Source organism: Dipodomys spectabilis, unplaced genomic scaffold (assembly GCF_019054845.1).
Source record: "Dipodomys spectabilis isolate Male_0828 unplaced genomic scaffold, ASM1905484v1 ptg000010l, whole genome shotgun sequence".
Lineage (NCBI taxonomy): Eukaryota > Metazoa > Chordata > Mammalia > Rodentia > Heteromyidae > Dipodomys > Dipodomys spectabilis.
Window position 1 is genome coordinate 1,953,010 of NW_024870687.1, and position 18,541 is coordinate 1,971,550.

Sequence of the window (18,541 nt, forward strand, 5' to 3'; positions counted from 1 at the left end):
GGTGTGACATAGCAGATGGTTCACCACGACTGAGGATGAGAGGGGAATCTTACCCAGGGTATTGACTGTGAAAGTGGGCATCTGGGCAGGGGGCTCCGGACCCCCAATGGTGGCATGGATTCCTTCCAGGGACAGTGCACTGGTGGGCAGTCCTCCCTGGAGTCCTGCAGACTCCAAGCTGTGTCCCTCCTGGGCTGTTTCCAGCTGGGCAATGGTAGGCAAGTGTGTTCCCCCTGCTGGAGCCTACTTGGGATCAGGACATGGAAGTTAGCTAGGGCTCTCTGAATGCCATTTTCTGTAACCTGCTGTAGGCTGTCTGGAAGGAAAAGGGGACCACTGACTTTGGAACCCTTTAAGTTTGATTGGGACAAGTTGAAATGCCAGCTTTTCCAGGGTTTTTTCTTGAAGCTGGCAATTTCTACTAATGCTTGGGATACTGGGTCAAATGAGATGGACCATTTCAGCCACTAAACAATGACATTCAAGCAGCACAAGCAGAGTTCCTGAGCCAAATGGTGTCCTGCTATGAACGTCGTGCCTTGACTGCCTTTCTCCGGCAGCTGCCGATTCTCCTCCGGCTCTCTCTAGGGTGATCACTACAGTTGAGGATGTTGTGGGGAGCAGAGATTGTGACCTTGCCATCTGCAGCCTGATCGCTGTGAGCAGAGACAATTCCCAGGACCTGTACTGGAATCTGGGAGATTCAGAGACCCAGGATGCCTCAGGGATCCTTTTCTGCAACATGAAAATTGGTGGCCGGATATGGTGGACCATCCTGTCTGGCATTAGGGAGTGCAGAGGAGGCCCCTTGAGCCAGGCTTTCGCCTCACCACAACCTTGTTCACAGCTGAGTGGGGAATTGAGTGCCATACAGCTGCTCAGTGGCTGGACAGAGATCTTTGAGAAGATAGGCATCCCAGAGGCCCCAGAATACAGTGAGTACATCATGGCTCATGTCTTTGGAACCAAAACAGTTAAGTGTGGTGGCACCAGGAGGGTGGGAAGAGGGAAGAGGGAGAACTGTGGGAGAGCTACATCAGGCTTTACCCCACCCAGGATGCTTCCCTGAGCTGGAATGGACTTTTCTGTAGTATTGTCATAGACAGATGCTCATCTATTTATCTAACAAAACGTTACAGTGTGTGCCAGATCTTAGGGGGGATGGGGTGGGGGTCATACACGATGAAAGGCTCCAGTGCTGGTTCCACAGCACATGAAGAAATCTTGGTTTGAGCTGGATGCTGTTGCCTCACACCTGTCATCCTAGCTACTTAGGAGGCTGAGATAGGAGGATTGAGGCTTATGGCCCAGGCAGAAAAGCCTGTAAGACTCTTATCTCCAACTGACTACCAAAAAGAAAATGCCAGAAGTGGATGAGTAGCTCAAACTGGAGATTGTTGGCCTTGAGTAAAAAGGCTCCGGGACAGCACCCAGGCTCTGAGTTCATGCCCAGGAGTGACACAAAAAAAGGAAAGAGAAAGAGAGGAGGGAAGGATGGAGGGAGAAAAAGAGGAAAGGAAGGAAGAAGGGAGCATGCAAGCCTTGGTTTGGAGTCCCTGGATCAAGGGAGCCAACCATTCACAATCTCTGTGGGGACAGTTTCAGAGCCTAAAGCTAGTGTGTAGGACCAAGCCACTGACCCATTCATGACATCAGCAACTTCATGACATCCAAATCTGAGTGGTTGCTGACTGCAGAGGGAAATACCCTCGGGTAGACCCTAAGGCTCAGGGTGGGTCACAGAGTTTCAATCTCCCTTGGCTCAGAAAAGAAGAACCTGTCCCAGGGTTAGGGAGGTATAAGGTGAGGGAGTGGCAAAAGGTGGGATGGCAAGGGATAAGCAGGAAGATGAAGAGGGAGGACAATCCCAGATCCAGTGTGTCAGGCCCTTGGAGCCATGACCTCAACTGACAACCTAGAGTATCAGTGATAGAATCTTCAACCCAGTCACATGGCTATTAAAAGTCCTGGCACTCTGGGCTCACCGTTGACAACCTGTCTGTCATCCACTGCAGGATGCCTGTGCAGTACATCCTTGGAGACTGGCACTTTGGCTGGTTCAATCTGAAGATGACACCCCCAGTGTTCATTCCTCAACCAGAGACAGAGGTAAGCGTGCCACTGGAACAGGACACCCAAGGAATGAGGGCGAGAGTCAGAGCCGTGTTGCCCCCAGACTTCATCTAGGGGACTCTAGGGCCCCGTGACTGCCATCCTCAGAGGTAGAGGTGGGTCTCTTTGCTGGCTCAGCCTTTAGTCTAGATGGCAGATGTGGGAGGGCCCGACTGAATTTGGAGGCTAGTGGGAAAACAGGAGGCACTGGGCTGGGAGCAGGGTTGTTTCTTTGAGGATATTCACAACCCAGGAACATTCCTGAGATGGATCAGCCCTTTTTTCCTCCCTGAGAGAGAGGGACCTAGAGCCCTCCAGTGTGTATCCCTTGGCTGAGAAATTCATTCATTCCCATATCCTTTGTTTGGATAACTAGATCTCACCTGACTGCCCAGTGTCAAGGTAGGACAGTGAGAGATCTTGAGTCCTTGATGAGGTCATGGGATCCTCAGTATGAGATTGTACTTGAATGTCCTGACTTGGTGCATGGTCAGTCCCATCTCAGCCTGCCATGATCTAGGACATAGAATCTAGAGAATCAGAGCAGGATGGGATCTATTCTGTGAGTCTTGAGTATTATGTGTGAGCTTTGAGCCCCCATGTGCTCACCTGATTCCTTTTTTTGGGTGGCTCTATGCTACAAAAAACTTAAAACTAGGGCCTGGGTCCCATCCCTTGTTTCATGCTCAAAGCTAGCACTCTACCATTTGAGCCACAGCTCCACTTGCAAGGTTTTGGGGTGTTTAATTGGAGATAAGAGTTCTGAATGACTTTGCTGCCAAGGGTGGCATCCAACTGCAGTCCTCAGATCTCAGTCTCCTGAGGGGATAGGATGACAGGCATAGAAAAGCATCTTTGGCCAGATGCCAGTGGCTCATGGCTGTCATCCTAAGTACTCAGGAGCTGAATCTTAGGATCACGGGTGAAAGCCAGCTTGGGCAGGAAAGACCCTCAGACTCTTCTCTCCAATAAAGCACCAGGAAACTGGAAGTGGTGCAGTGGCTCAAGAAGTACAGTGCTGGACATGAACTGAAGAGCTCAGGGATAGCACCCAGACCCAGAGTTCAAGCCCCACAACCAACCAAAAGAAAGAAAGTAAAACATCTTGGGCTGCAAAGGATGGTGGAGGTGTGTTTGTATGTATGTGTGTGTGTGTGTGTGGGGGGGGGTGATAGACATTTAGCGCCCTGCTCAGTCATCATTTTAGATGGCTTGTGCCAAAGTCTTAGTTCACAGCAGCCAATTCTTGACCACAGGTGAAGTTCTGGGTTGGATGTCGTCCATCGGACCTCCGTCTCCTCATGGGACAGTTATGAGTGAATAAGGGACTAATACAGAGGGATCTCTGGAGCAGGGCCAGGCACAGAGGGAGCAGGTTTCAGATACAGTTCTCAACAATTCTGTGAGCATATGACAGGAAGTTGCCAGGAAAGGGCAGGAGATGGGGTCTGTTATTAATCATGCAACAGGTGTGGGATTATGAAAAAAAAATGTCTGTCTTTCATCATTACCCTGTCCCCATGAGGAAGGGATTCTTCACTCTATTCATTTTTCCAGCTGCGGAAAATGAGTCATGGAGAAGCCAGGTGACCTACTCATGACCTCCAGCTGACAGGAATCTTGGCCTGATTTCTTTGACATGCTTCCTAGGACAGTGGGTGTTATTCAGTCCATTTCTTGTGGTGGGAAGTCCACTTCTTGTCATTTGTGGGGATTGAATTCTGGGCCTGGATGCTATCCCTGAGCTCCTCAGATCAAGGCTAGTACTCTACCTCCTGTGCCACAGCATCACTTCCAGTTTTCTGTTGGTTCTTTGAGGATAAGAGTCTCACAGACATTCCTCCTGAGCCAGCTATGAACCACGATCTTCACATCTCAGCCTCCTGTGTAGATCAGGCTTAAGTGTAATTCTGGACCTCTGTCTCTCCCTCTCTGTCTCTCTGTCTCTCTGTCTCTCTGTCTCTCTGACTCTCTCTCTCTCTGTCTCTCTCTCACCCTCTCTCTTTCTCTCTCTCAGGAACTGGTTGAATGAGTGCTGGAGGAGGTGGCCCAGCATCCCCATGTGGCTGGAACCCATGGTAGCCCTCTCATCCTGGAGGTGGTCTGTGGGTCAGGACCTGTTTTGCTCAGCCTGTTGAACCATCTTCATGAGGTAAGTCCCTCTGTGCCCTGGCTAGACCCTGACAGTTATTCATTGTCCATCCCATGAGTCCTTCCCAACATCCCTCTGCTTCACCGTTGAAGGAAAGTGCAAGAGAAGGTGTTACCTTGTCCCCCTGCCCAGCACAATTCTGGGCCTCTGACCTATACCCCCACCTATCTGACAAGACCCTGGCTATAAGACAATAAAAAGACTCTGTGTACTACCCTTTGCTGGGGAGTGTCATTTTAGTTATGGTGGCGGGGTTCAGAGGAAAGACCCCAGACCTGACACCTCCCAGGGGGACATTTGTTCTTGTGACAGAGCCAAGTCATTGCTGTGGATAAGGAAGAAGCCTCCATCAGACTGACCCAGAACATTGCTCAAAGATAGGTAGGCTGTTGAAGTATCAAACCCACTCATGTCTGCTTCCTACTCCCAACAAGGAGGTGTAGTATGGGTGGCCCGGCACTGGGCCTAAGGGATTATAAATGGATGGTGGCGGTCAGGAGCTCATGGCTCCCACCCATCATCCTGGCTCTCTGGGAGGCTGAGGTCTGATGGTTGTGACACAGAGCAGCCCGGGCAGGAAAGTCCAGGAGATTCTTATCTCCCATAAACCACCTTCCTCCCCAAACCCACACACAAAAAAGCCAGATGTGGTGCTGTGGCTCAACTCATAGGGCCTCAGCCTTGAACAAAAGAAGCTCAGGGATAACACCCAAGCCCTGAATCCAAGCTCTAGGACTAACACAATCATAAAATAAATGAATAGTGTACATCTTTCATCTGACTACCAAGAAAGATGTATTCAGTTTTCTCATTGGTACATGTAGCCAAAGTAAGGGGCTCCCTTTCATGTTCCCCTAACCCTCTCCTTCTCTCCTTTATCTGTCCAGGCTTTATCTGCTGCAGGACAGAATTCGGATCATCACCCTGGATGTGACCTTAGGTACCCTCCCTCATCCACCTCCCTTGGGGTCAGGTTCCTGGATGCTCTCCCTGCTGGGAGGAGGAGGCATCACAGAGATGATGGTAGGTGTCCCCAACACTCACACACACACACACACAAACATAAACACCACTAAGCCAACTCAGACTAGCCTTTTCCAAAGACACTTTATCTCCTTGGATTAACTGACCTAAGAGAGGAATTTGATCCCCTGTAACTGATTATTTTAACTTGGGCTTGCTAGTTGACAGGAGATAAACGGAAGCAAACATAAACCAAAAAGCCTTTGGTGCCCGTCACCTCTGGATCAGGGTCAAGCCTGACATCGTGGCGACTTGGGAGGCAGAGATCTGAGGATCAAAGATTAAAGCCAGCGTTAAGCTGGAAAGCCAGAGAGACTCTTCTCTCCATGGAACCACCAAAAAGCCAGAAGTGGAGCTGTGGCTCAAGTGGTAGAGCACCAGCCTTGAGCAATAAAACTCAGAAAGACAGCTCCCAGATCCTCAGTTCAAGCCCACAAAAAGAAATGGCCCTGTCTTTTTGCCCAAAGATTGCCCAGGCCTCGAGCCCCCTCTCATGGAGTGTAATACATCACCTGCCCTGGGTGGTGTATCAGGGCCTTGACAAATCCGGTTGTGGAATCCAGGCCTTCCCCTTCCATGAATTCTCAACCCACACTGGCAGGAGGGCAGAGCCTGACAAGGCTGGCAGCCTGCACAGCGGAGAGGCTCCAGCTTTTCCAAGGTGATCAGAAAGGGCTTCTTGGAGACAGCACTTGAAAAGGGGGTCTTGCTTAACAAGGAGGATCTGAAGGAAGCACAGAGAACAAAGGTGCTACAGATGATGGGCAACATAGCAGAGCGTGTTCATTTCCACCCAGGGCTGCTGGTGAGAGACTTGGTATAGATGTGCGAGACTGTCCCAAGACAGGCCTGAGGGGTCACAGAAGAACAGCTATCCAGGGCTGGGATTGCGTCCTAGAGGTAGAAGGCTCGCCTAGCACACAGGAAAGCATGGGTTCAATTCCTAGGTCCTGCATACACAGAAAAAGCTGGAAGTGGCACAGTGGCTCAGGTGAAAGAGCACTCCCCTGCAGACACAGAAAGTCAGGGAGAGTGCCGGGCCCTGAGGTCAGGCCCCAGGGCTGTCACCATAAAACAGTTTTCCCAGGGACCTTTGTGATAGGTAGATGGCTATGCCCTGAAGCTCTTAGTAAATCCATCCATGCTTTGTGTCTCCTTTGACAGAGGGGAGCTGGACACTCCTTCTGCCCTGGGCACCCTTGGGCCCGGTTATCAGCAACCCTCCCAACGTCTTCCACCGGGACTTGGAGCAGCTGGCCCCAGAAGTCCTCAAGTATCGGTTGGGTGGGGTATGGGGACATAGGGGAAGCCCAGAACTCCTAGTGGGTCTGATCTGCCCGGGAAGACCAGGCAAACTGGAGGAGGCAGATGGGAGCTTAGAGGGTGTTAGTGATGTAGAGTGGGCCCTTTAATCCCCGTGGCCCCACCCAGATTCTAGCCTCCCTTTACTTTCCCTGAAGGAGGTAGAGGGGTGTCTAGGTGGTAGTGTCTAGATGACTAGTAGAAATTCTGAAGGACTAGACACATTAAGCCATGAGCCGGTGGCTCAGACCTGTCATCCCACACCTGTCATCCTGGCCACTCAAGAGGCTGAGATCCAGATGTTCTCATTTCCCAGCCAGGCAGGAAAGTCCCTCCAGAGCCTCATCTCCAATCTCCAACCGGAAGTGACACTGTGGCTCAAGTGGTAGAGCACTGGCCTTGAGGAAAATTAGACATCAGGGACAGTACCCAAGCCCTGAGTTCAAGCCACTCAACCAAAAAAAAAAAAAAAAACAAAAACAAAAAAACAAACAAGAAAGAAAGACACCCCTTCCTTGCTTGCAAAAGATGGTGAAGTAGTAGGGTTTCTGTGGTTGTTAGACCAGATGCTGACCTCACAGTACAGACATTTCTAATAAGTCCCCAGGTTTGCCCCAGTGTGAAGCCAAAGCAGGGTGGGTGATGCCTTACCAAGAACTCCAGAGGTTATGGCTATGGTAGGCAGGGAGTGGGTGAATGGGAGCTGGGGTGGAATGGTAGTGTGAATTATATGCTCTGCATCCATGGAAGAATGGTTTTGGATGCTGGTGACAAAGTCTGAAGTGTAGGGTTACATTTGGTTTGTGTCTTGATGAGTTGGGTTTTCCCTTGGTATAAGAAGGTGGCTGCAGAGGAGGTTACAATGCTTGATAAGAAATGTACTCCTTTTATGGCTAGGGAGCATTTCTTCATGTGTCTATTGGCCATACTTCTTTCTTCTTCAGAGAAGTTTCTCTTTAAGTCTTTAGCCCACTTATTTATTGGACAGTTGTTTCTTTGAGGATTTGTTGTTGGTGAATCTAATTTTTTGAGTTCCAAGTATATTTTAGATGTGAGACCCGTGTCCATTGTATGGCTAGTGAAGATCTTCTCCCAACCTGTAAGCTTTCTATTGATCTTGCTAGCTATGTCCTTTGCAATGCAGAAGCTCTGCAACTTCATGCAATCCCATTTCTCCAACCTTTCTTTGATTTGTTGTGTTTCTAGGTCTCTATTAAGAACATTTTGGCCTGCGCCAAGGAGACCTGGTTTTTCTCCTATTCCATCCTGTAATGTTTTCAGAGTGTCTGCTTTGACTTCGAGGTCTTTGATCTATTTGGAGTTGATTCTGGTGCAGGGTGGTATATAAGGATCTAACTTTAGTTTTCTACAAGTAGTTAACCAATTTTGCCAGCACCATTTACTGAAGAGGCTGTCTTTCTTCCATTCTATTTTTTCAGCTCCCTTAACAAAGATTAGATGGCTATAGGTCTTTAGGTTCATTTCTGGGTTTTCAATTCTATTCCATTGGTCCTGAGGTCTGTTCTTGTGCCAGTACCAACCTGTTTTGATTACTATGGCTTTATAGTAGAGTTTGAAATTTGGTATTGATATTCCTCCAGCAGTCTTCTTTCCGTTGAGGAGTGTATTTGCTCTTCGGGGTAATTATTGTTCCATATGAATTTTTGGATTGCCTCTTCTATTTCCTTGAAGAATGAGGTTGGAATTTTGATAGGTATCACATTGAATTTGTAGATAGCCTTCTGAAGTATTGCCATTTTCACAATGTTAATCTTTCTAATCCAAGAGCATGGGAGTTTTTGCCCTTTTTGTCTTAAGGTGTCTAGTCCTTCAGACACCTTAAGCCATGAGCTGGTGGCTCATACCTGTCATCTCACACGTGTCATGCTGGCCACTTGGGAGGCTGAGATCCAGAGGATCTCATTTCCCAGCTAGGCAGGAAAGTCCCTCCAGAGCCTCATCTCCAATCTCTAACTGGAAGGGGCACTGTGGCTCAAATGGTAGAGCACTGGCCTTGAGGAAAATTAGACATCAGGGACAGTACCCAAGCCCTGAGTTCAAGCCCCTCAACCAAAACAAAAAACAAAAAACCAAACAAGAAAGAAAGATACCCCTTCTTTGCTTGCAAGAGATGGTGAAGTAGTAGGGTTGTAAATAAAAACAACATTAAGATACTACCTCACCCCATTTAGAATGGCTATAATCAAGAACTCTAATAACAACAGATGCTGGAGGGGATGTGGACAGAAGGGAACCTTACTTCATTGTTGGTGGGGGTGTAAACTTGTTCAACGACTTTGGAAAGTAGTATGGAGGTTCTTCAAAAGACTCCACATAGAGCGCCCCTATGACTCACCAATCCCACTTTTGGGCATTTACCCAAATGTTTACAAACAAGACCACCCTAAAGCTACCAGCACAACTATGTTTATTGCAGCATTATTTACCATAGCTAAGATATGGAACCAACCCAGATGCCCCTCAGTAGATGAATGGATCAAGAAAATGTTTTATATATACACCATGGAATTCTATGCCTCCATCAGAAAGAATGACATTAGCCCATTTGTTAGGAAATGGAAAAAATTATATTAAGTGAAGTAAGCCAAGCCAAAAGAAACTTAGGTCCCATGGTTTTCCTTATTTGCAATATTTAGTATATGTATGAGTCAAGCAGAAAAGATTAGGTAAGGTGATGTTAGGAAAATGAAACCTAAGGTTTATATTTAAATGTTTTTTTTTCTTTCATGCATTTGTTTCTAATGCATTTATAAGATTATTTCTTTGTTCCTTTGTATGTCCCTCGCCTACAGTACAACCCCTGCTTTCACTGTATTTAATTATGGTATAATTTGTGGAGGGGAAGGGGAAAAACAAGTCCTTTAAATAAGTATACAGGCTGACCCTTGCATCAATGAGAAGTACAAGTTGTCATATCGAAAATGAACTTTACAACTTTGGTGGTGGGGGGAGTGCTGGTTGAGGGGTAGGGGGAAGCTGGGAAGGGGTGGGAAGGGGAAACAAAGGAGGAGGCTACAATGCTTGATAAGATATGTACTCCTTATCTTGCCCGTGTAATTGTAACCCCTCTGTACAGTATTTTCACAATAAAAAAAGAAAGAAAGAAAAGAGCTGAAGAAAAAAAAAGAAAAAGTTGTTTGTAGCTGGGCGCTGTCAGTGGCTCACAACTGTCATCCAAGCTACTCAGGAGGCTGATATCTAAGGATCACGGTTCAAAGCCAGCTTGGGCAGGAAAGTCTGTGAGACTTTATCTCCAATGAACCACCAGAAAATTGGATGTGGTGCTGTGGCTCCAGTAGTAGAGCACACACTTTCATCTGAAGAGCTGAGGGCCTGCTGGCTGGCCCAAAGTTCAAACCCCATAACCTACAACCAAACAAAAGGTAGCTGAATTTTCTGCATAACTGTGTAGAGTAGAAATGACATGATGTGTTGTGAACCATTCCAGACATGTGAGAGGCTCTGAGTTTTGTCTACAGTTGGTCTGATGATGGTAGTGCCATCATCTCTGGGGTGGAATATTCAGGGTGTTCAGGGACTGTTGAGGCCTTGGGCTACCAGTGTGTGTGTCTTTGTGTTCGTGTGTCTTTTGTCTGTGTGTGTCTGTGTCTGTGTGTTTGGATGTAGAAGACCTGGGCCTTGAACTCAGGGTCTAGGTGAAGTTCCTATGCTTCTGTACTCAAAGCTAGTGCTCTAACACTTGAGGTACAGCTCCATTTCTTGCTATTTGGTGGTTCATTGGAGATAGGAGCCTCACAGACATTTCTGTGCTGGCTGGCTTTGACCTCAGCCTCCTGAGTAGCTAGGATGACAGGTGTGAGACACCAGTGCCATATGTGTGTGTGTGTGTGTGTGTGTGTGTGTATGCGTTTTCCTCATCTTTCTCTGTCCCCTTCTTGGGTGCCTGTCTGCCTCTTTCTGACCTCGAATGGTGCCCCTCCTCCACACCGACCTTGCCTTTAGCCTCCTATCTGGGTCTACAATGAGTCCTAATTGTCAGAGACCTGAGTTCAAGCTTTTCTTTGGGGCCCAAGTGCAGCTGTCCAAATCTTTGGCCGCCTGCAGGGGATTCTGGGTCAGCCGGGCCAGCTGCAATAAAGTCTTGCCTGTCTCTGGGTGGGGAACTCAGACATGGGATGTCCTGCCCTTTTCCTCAGCTAGACCTCTGGCTGCATGTCTCTCTCAGCAGGCTGGCAGTGGAGTGGGGGAAGGGGTTGCCAGTGGCTCTGGCCAACTCAAGCTTGATAGCGGACTGAAGGCCGCCCAAGCAAGGAGGATTCTGGGCTACATTGGAGGTGAGGCCAAGGTGGCTTGGAAGTATCTGTTAGTGTCTAGGAAATGTCAACATACTTTATCGCAGGCAAGTCTAACTCCCAGCCCCAGCTGGGTCTCTCCAATCCTTCTAGAGAATTCTGGATGCCCAGAATACAGAGGCACAGACTTTAGATTCCAGGGCCAGGGAATTGGGGGAGGAGAGACTGGTATGGCCAATACTTCAATGTTCTGGGGCATTAGCCTTGACCTGGGTATGCCCCCATTGTGCACGCCACTTCTTAACCCAGAGCTGGCCAGAAACAGGCCACTTGTGGTGGTGCTGTGGAAGTGGCAGGAGTGGAAGTGAGATCTAGTATGATCAAAATCTGGATTTATGGCCTGAGGGAGGGGGGGTGTCAAAAGATGTCTTAAAAAAAAAACTTCTTAGAGCTGAAACTCAGGCCCTAGGCACCGAGCTTCCTTTGCTCAAATCTATCACTCTACCACTTGAACTACAGCTCACATTTCATCGTTTTTAGTAGTTTAGTGGAGATAAGAGTCTCGCAAACTTTCCTGCCTGGGATGGCTTCAAGCTGCCATCTTAAGAGCTCAGCCTCTTGAGTAGCTACGATTGCTAGTATGAGCCACTGGCACCTGCTAAGGATGTTTGTGTGTGTGTGTGTGTGTGTGTGTGTGTGTGTGTGTGTGTGTGTGTGTGTGTGTGTTTACCAGGGCTTGAGCTCAGAGCCTAGGTGGTATCCTTTAGCTTGTTTGCACAAGGTTGGTGCTCTACCACTTGTACTCCAGTAGCTCTGCTTCCCAGATTTTTGGTCATTCATTGGAGATAAGAGTCTGCCTACCCAGGCTAGCTTTGAATCTTGATTGATCCTCATGTGTCAGCCTTGAGTAGCTAGGATTATAGGCATGAGCCCACTGGCATCCAGCTGCAAGGATGTCTCTTCATACTGTCTTCTGTTCTAACAGCTGTCTACTTTCCCTGGTCTAGATCTCTGAACTCCACATCAGCTCCCAGCAGCCCTTGACTGTGTGGAGAACATAAAGCTCAAACCTGTCAAGCATCCTATTTCTATGTCCTCAGGTGAGGGTATGTTTCCTCTGAAGCCTGGAGGAATAGTGGGAGGTGGAGGGAGGTTAGCTGTAGGTGGGTGCTAGGCTGGGAGAGAGGTACACTGTTTTAGCCAAGAAGGAAAGTGTGGCCAGATGTTAATAGCTCATACTCTCATATTCCTAGCTCCTCAGGAGGCTGAGATCTAAGGATTGGCATTCAGAGGCAGCCCAGCTCACTTTTCTTCTTTCTTTTTTTCATTTTTTTTTTAGTATCTGTAGGATCTATTTATTTGTGTGTGTGAAAATACTGTACAGAGGAGTTACAATTACATGGGCAAGATAATGAGTACATTTCTTATCACCAGCTCACTTTTCTAAAGTGTGTGAGACTCTCCTTTCACAGTAACCAGCTGAAAGCTGGAAGAAAAGCTGTGGCTCAAGTGCTAGAGTTGCTAGCCTTGAATGAAAAGTAAGGGACAGAACCCGGATCCTGAGTTCAACCCCTAGTACCAAGATGTGCCCATGCACACACACACACACACACACACACACACAGAGGAAGGTGGTAATGATGAGCTGAGCTTTAACTGGGGGCAGTTCAGAGGCACAGTCATAGTAACCTCTTGACATGCCAGTTATTTCTCCCCAACTCTTTCTTGAGCTGAGGGGTCTGGTGCATGGAACCTGCACCTCCATCCATGCCTAGGGTACAGGATCAAGGGAAGAACACGATGGATGCTCGTTTATACTCGGTGCATCTGCCGCTGAACATTGGTGAGGAAAGCAGGGCTCTGAGCCCTGGGACTCCTGGGATAGCCACTACTACAAGCAGCAGCCAGCCAGCTGTGGATTCCTGTGCCTACAAGTCTTTCATGAGCCCAACTCAACACCCACCCGAGTTGTGCCTGACAAATTTGCCCCCGTTCCATCTTGCAGCTCTTGCTTCTCTTGGCCCAGAAACCTGGTCTGAAATATTGATTCACTGCTCAGTTCCACATGCACCCATGACAGATGCCATTCTGATGACCTGGCCAATGACCTCCGTGCCCCAAGGCTAGACCCTTCAGTGCCTGCTCTGTAGGCAAAGGCTCCCAAAGAGGCTGCTTTCAAGAATTGTAGGACACCTAGATCTTGGGAGACCCTTAGGGGCCCACTGGAAATTACTCTGCCTAGAGCCACAGAGTGAGGATCAAGCAGGCTAGGTGTTGGTCATGGGGCTTGAACTCTGGGCCTGGGCACTGTTCCTTCAGCTCTTCAGCTTACCACTTGAGCCACAGTAACACTTCCCGTTTTCCTGTGGTTCATTGGAGATCAGAGTCTCCTGGACTTTCCTGTCTGGGCTGGCTTTGAACCATGATCCTCAGATCTCAGCCTCCTGAGTAGCTAGGAGGATAGCATGAGCCAACAACACCCAACTGATTTGGGCCTTCACCACAGTGGACTAAGAACTCCTGAAAGCTTTTCTTTATTTTTTATTTGCCAGTACTGGGGCTTGAACTTAGATTCTGAACTCTAGTCTCTTTAATTTTTGCCTCAAGGCTGACACTTGAGCCACAGCTGCTTTTCTGGATTTTGGTAGTTCATCGGGAAAAAGAGTCTCACTAACTTTCCTCCCCTGGGCTGGTTTTGACCCACGACTTCTGATCTCAGTCTTTTCAGTCGCTAGGATTTGCAGGGGTTGAACCACCACTGGCATTGGGCTAGAAGCTTTTCTTAAGCAAGTGTTCTTCCCTGCATTTGCCCTGAGTCCTCCATGCAAAGGAGGTCTGAGGGTCAGGAGCTGTGAAAAATAGGCTTCCAGCCACAGGAAAAGGCTGGGGTCCATGGTGAAAAGCCAAGCTAATCTTCCCCTTGAGCCCCATTCTGGGACCACCTCCATCTGCCCTCCCTGTGCCTCAAGTATAAACCTTGACCCAGCCTTGAATGTGCTGCTGGACATGTCTGAAGCCACAGAACCTTCATTCCACCCACACCACCGTTCTACACCACACCTCAGGAAACTTTGTGCATGTTGTACCTTCTGCCTGAGGCTTTCTATGTTGTTCCACATCTTAGAACTCCTGTGGAATTTTGACACTGGTTATATCACCTCCAGGAGCAAGTCTTTCCTTCCCTTTTCCTTCTTTTTTTTAAAATATTGAGTTGCTAGAGATGGAACTTGTGCAGGCTGACTGGCAAATGCTCTAGCTTGGTGTGTGTGTGTGTGTGTGTGTGTGTGTGTGTGTGTGTGTGTGTGTGTGTTTGTGCCAGTCCTGAGGTTTGAATTCATGGCCTGGATGTTATTCCTGAGGTTTTGTGGTCAAGGCTAGCAATCTATTCCTTGAACCACAGCTCTATTTCTGTCTTTTTGGGTGTTTGATTGGAGAAAAGTGTCTCATATAGACTTTCCTGCTTGCAATTGTGATCCTCAGATCTCAGCCTCCTGAGTAGCTAAGATTACAGAGGTGAGCCACCAGCAACTGTGCTCTACCCTACTTCTTACATCTAACCTTGGCCCTCCTATGAGTACCAGAAGAATATGTCTCACCAAACTCACTTTTTTGCCAGACTTGGGGCTTGAATTCAGAGTCTGGGCATGTTCCTGAGTTTCTTTTGGTCAAGGCTAGCACTCTTATCACTTAAGCCACAGTGCCACTTTTGGCTTTTTCTATTTCTGTGATACTGAGGGCTTCGTGTGTGCTAGGTAAGCACTCTACCACTAAGCCACATTCGCAGCCCAAGGCTCACTTTTGACAGGAACTATGAGGGTGGGATTTATTGGCTTACCCCTTTTGGTGCAGAAATCATTGGCTATTTCATATCTTTGCCAAGATTTGGGACCAGCCTTTTACTCGGCAATGAGGAATGGTGAAGGAGGGATAGCCATCAGGCCCCAGAGGAGTAGGCTCAAATATCCTACAGAGGGATAGAGAATATGGAGTCAGAACCTTTGACAACTCCTACAGCCTAGGAACTGTGGTCTCCCTGGAGGCAGTGGCTGGCTGCTAGGTGTCCCGATGGGAAATCTCAGCCAGAACATAAGGCACTTGTTGCACAGCTCAGGCAAAGCCTGCGGGGCTTCAGTTATTAAATGGCAGAGAAGCATGCTTTGTTCAAGCTGCTGGCTCAGACTTAGGACTCTCTGAGGACTTGCCCATGTTGGGGGGATGGACATGGGCAACCTGCTGAATGCCCATCATCCATACATCATCCATCCATACACAGAGACATTGAACTAGATCCTGCTGGCTCACCCCTAGCTGCTCAGGGGATGAGATCTGACACTGGGCGATTGAAAACTCAGCCCTGGCAGGAAGTCTGTGAGACTCTGAGCTGTGGCTGACAGTGGTAGAGCTCTAGCCTTGAGGAAAAGATCTTAGGGTAATACCCACAACCTATGAGTAGAACCCCTGAGTCTGATGACCCTCCCTCTCCCCTACCCCCTGACTAACCATCCGTCTAAACCATTAGATGTGAACTTATGTGGTTCGTGACATGTTTCTGAAGGAATGGTGATACTGATGAAAGCATCCTAATTCTAATGACAGCTTGTTGGATACAGCTATATGAAGAGTCCTTCCTGGGGTGCTGGGTGCTGAGTCCTTCATGGGGTGATAGGACCTTAACGGGGTGCTGTGTGCTGAGTCCTTCACAGGGTGTATTCTTTCATCTGATCCTTGGTAGAGCTCCACAAGTAAGATGATTGTGCAGATGAGAAACTTGAGGCAAAGATATTTCCCAAGGCAGGGCCAAATTTATGTATGTACTGAATTCTATTGAGTTGTCTGCTGCAGACAATTGTTTTGGTTTAGTTTTCTCCATCATGAACCTTGAACTCAGAACCTAGACACTGATTTTCCTCTTATGCTCATGGCTAGCACTCTAATATGTGGAGCCAATGACCCCCTTGCAGCAAAGTGTCATGGGTTAGGTGTCTTTAGCTGAGGTCTATCATCCTGCCTGCTCAGGAAGCTGAGGATCAGGGTTCAAAACTATCCCACACACAAAAGGTCCCATGACATTATCATCTTCTATTCACCACTTAGAAACTTGAAGTGGAAGCTGGGTGCTGGTGACTCATGCCTGTCATCCTAGCTACTTACTCAGCAGACTGAGAGCTCAGGATCACGGTCCAAAGCCAGCCTGAGCAGGAGATTCCTTGAGATGGTTATCTCCAATGAACCACCAGAAAACCTGAATGGGTTCTTTAGCTCAAGTGGTAGAGCTCTCCACTTGAGCTGAACAGCTGAGTGACAGCACCCAGGCCCAGACTTCAACTCCTCCAACTTACAAGAAAAGAAAGAAAGAAACCTGTAGTGCAGTACTGGGAATAGGTCTTAGTTGTAGAGTGCTTTGCATGTTTGAAACCCTGGTTTTTAATCCTCAGTGGCACATCACTAGAAAAAAGCTGGTAGTGGCTCTGTGGCTCAATTGGTAGAGTGCTATCCTTGTACAGGAGAAACTCAGGTACAGTGCTGAGGTCCTGAGTTCAAGCTCCAGGACTGGTATATGCACACAAATTACCCCCCCCCCCACACACACACAGATACCAGAAGTGAAACTGTGACATCAAAGGGTAAAGCACTGGGAAGTAGGCCCTGAGAGGAGACTTGAGCTGGTACAGCTTCTTTCCAGGCTTTGCCTTTGTTTTAGGGATTTTAGAAAAAAAAAACAAAGACCCTTTAAACAAGGTTAACTAGACCTTGGCTCCAACCAGCCCTGCTCCTGGAATGGAAAGAATGCCTCTAGAATGGAAAGAATGCCTCTAGGTCCCCCTCCCCTTAACAACCTAACTTACTTTGTTGAGTTAAAGACTGACCCATAAAACAGATAGATTGTAATCTGGCTCCAACTACCGGACACCACCTGCTTATGGTGGTAAACTCTGCCTTTCACACATGCTTACAGTAAACTCTGCCTATAGGCCACCTGTGTGTGGTCTGATATGACCATGCAATCCTTTTGTATGGTATGATTTCATTGGTCACCTGTGCATGACCAGGCTCGACCTCATGGATTTTGCCTTTACAAACCAAAGAATGGGGGCTGCTCAGGGTGGAAGTATCAGCTCCTTAGCCTGTGCTGTGGCCCTGGCCTGTCAGTGTAGGAACCTTCTCAATAAAATTGCTTCTTTATTACCAACTTTGCTGAGGTGGGCTCTGTCACTCCAGACGACTAGGTGGGTTTGCCTGCCTGAGTAGGGGTCTTCCTACTACACACTGAACTTCTGTTCTGAGCTCATGGTCAGTACTCAGGCCCTGTGTTAAACCTGGAAACCTAGCCACCCAAGGCTCAACTAGGAGAGGTCAAAGGTTTCCAAACCTCATGAGCTCCACCAGCCCTACATAATAGGGAACATTGTGATTTTGCAAATGTGCTTAGATGTAGCAAGCTTTCAAAAACCCGGGGAGGCACTGTTGCCAATAATGAATCATTTCATTAGGTTCAGCTCCCTAGTTGTTGTCTGCCAGAAGGAATCTTGAATTAATTGTAGCAGTTTGTTTCAACACTGGAAAATAGTCTAACAAAGACAGGATAAGTGCAGGGAACTTGGCCTGCCCTGGGAGGTAGCACAAATGAAGGTTTCCTGTCAAACCAGAGCACTGGGGAGAGAGATATCTTGGGGTACAAACAGGCCTTTTTCTCCTGGTCTTCAGGGCCTGCCAACACTCATCATAACTAGTTGGCCCAGATAGAGTTGTTTGTTACAGAGCTGTACAGGAGTGAGGTCTTTTGTCTGCCTGTTCCAACAATGAGGCAGACTTCCTCCAGCAGCCTGGGGTGTGGAGAACCCCTCAGGCTACACTGGGAACAGGGAGGGGAGCCCTGGAACACACACTGTCTTGAAAGCACCCTCTGGGCTATATAATCATTCTACTCAAAACAAATTTCCTAGCTGGGTGCTTTTCTTCATAGTGACTCTGGATGTTCACCAATAGAAATACATTCACACATACACAGACACATGGAGTTACTGGCTCTTTTTTTTTTTTTTTTTTTTTTGGTGCAGGTCCTGAGGCTTGAACTGTGAGGTTAGACATTTTCCCTGAGCTCCTTTTGCACAAGGAAGCATTTTATTGTGCCTTAAACCATGATACATCATTAAATGAAGGCATAATTTAATACTTAATAATTATTAGTAATATATTACATGTAATTTAATGATATATAGACATCTCACATTCTATAAATATATTTATATATTTAAATATACGCTGCAATATACATATACATCACTCTCTCTCACTCTCCATGAATATATATTTATTTGCAGCAATTTATGCATCTATCTATTTATATATTAGCCACTCTTGGAGGTTAAACTTAGGTCCTGGGAACTCCCTGGCAGTGAATTTGTTTGAGGCTGCTGTACTTACATTGATCCCTTGATGAATTGGCCATTCAAGGCCCTGAGTTCAAATCCCAGCAGTGCCAAAGACAATAGGTGGAGTTGAATTCTTCTGCTGTCTGTGAAAATATTGTTTCCTAGGTTCAATATGTAATACCTATGCAAATACATATATATGATGGACATTATAAATGTATATAAATATTATTTTGCCAATCCTGGGGCTAGAATTCATACCCTGGGAAATGCTTTCTTTTACTCAAGGAGGGTTAGCTTCCACT